Source organism: Ornithorhynchus anatinus, chromosome 2 (genome assembly GCF_004115215.2).
Source record: "Ornithorhynchus anatinus isolate Pmale09 chromosome 2, mOrnAna1.pri.v4, whole genome shotgun sequence".
Lineage (NCBI taxonomy): Eukaryota > Metazoa > Chordata > Mammalia > Monotremata > Ornithorhynchidae > Ornithorhynchus > Ornithorhynchus anatinus.
Window position 1 is genome coordinate 113,596,116 of NC_041729.1, and position 1,456 is coordinate 113,597,571.

Below are 1,456 nucleotides of genomic sequence, written 5' to 3' on the forward strand. Positions count from 1 at the left end.
CTACAGTGTATCTGAGAAGGTAGTCTCAAGGACCAACAGAGGATATGAATCTAGAATCTATACAAACAGGTGAATACATTCTGGGAGGAATACAAAGTAAGAAAAATCAGGCTGGCATCCTAGATAGATTCCTATTTCAAATACAAACTGTAAACTATTTCTTTTAAACATATCAAGCAAATATATTTTCATTTAGAGTAGTTTACCGGTTCCCTTGGAGGAACCCTCTAGGATCAGGGGTTCAAGGAGATTTTTGTATGATGTCATTACATTATGCCGCAAGTGTACACAATGTAATAGAGGGGCGTCCTATGAAATATTGAGGTGGGGGTGCAGCCTATTTTCCCTAGCCTCATGGTGGCCAGTAGTCTGAAACGGAACCTATCTCACTGCCCCCTATGCCTCTATCTCTTCTAACTCTCTCTTTGCCTATCACCACTTCTTCCTCTTATTGCCTCTTTTTATAAATCAAAGGTATTTATTGAGCACTTACTGTGTGCAGAGCATTTTACTTAGCACCTAGTAGAGTACAATAGAGTTGTTAGCCACAATTTCTGCCCTCAAGAAGCTTACAACTAGTAGGGGAGACAGACACTAACTTATATTACAAACAGGATAAGCAGCATTCATTCATTCCTTGTATTTATTGAGCGCTTACTATGTGCAGAGCACTGTACGTACATAAGTTATGTGGGGTGAGTATCGGAGTCTTTAAATGTGAAGTGGGTCTGGGGTAGGGAGAGGATCAAAGTGCTTAAGTGGTTCAGACTTAATTGAATAGGAAGTGAAGAAAGGAGGGTGAATAGTAGGAGAAATGAGGGGTTAGTCAGGGAAGGTGTATTGATTTTAGAGTGACTTCTGAAGATGGGGAGAGTGGTGGACTATCTATCAGATATGAAGCAGGAGGGAGATCCAGGCCAGAGGGATCAGTGGGGAGATAGATGAGCTCAAGGTACATTTAGCAGGTTGGCACTGGAAGAGCAAAGTATACAAGCTGGGTTGTAGTGTGAGGTTAGTAATGTTAGGTAAGAATAGGAGGGGTTATTGAGTGCCTTGAAGCTGAGGCAGGAGTTTCTATTTGATGCAGATATGGATGGGCAACCATTGAAGGTTTCTGAGGAGTAACGTCGAGAAGCATGGGCATGCACACAAGTGCTGTGGGGCTGGTGTGGAGTGAGTATCAAAGTCTTGAAGTGTGATGTGGGGCTGGAGTGGGGAGAAGATCAATTAAGGAGTTCAGGGTTAACTGTATAGGTGGTGCAGAAAGGAAGATTCATTCATTCTACTGTATTTATTGAGCGCTTACTATGTGCAGAGCACTGTACTTGTAATTGTACTTGGAATGTACAATTTGGCAACAGATAGAGACAATCTCTGCCCAACAATGGGCCACAGACTAAAAGGGGGAGACAGGCAGAAGAACAAAACAAGTAGTCAGGCATCAATATTATCAAAA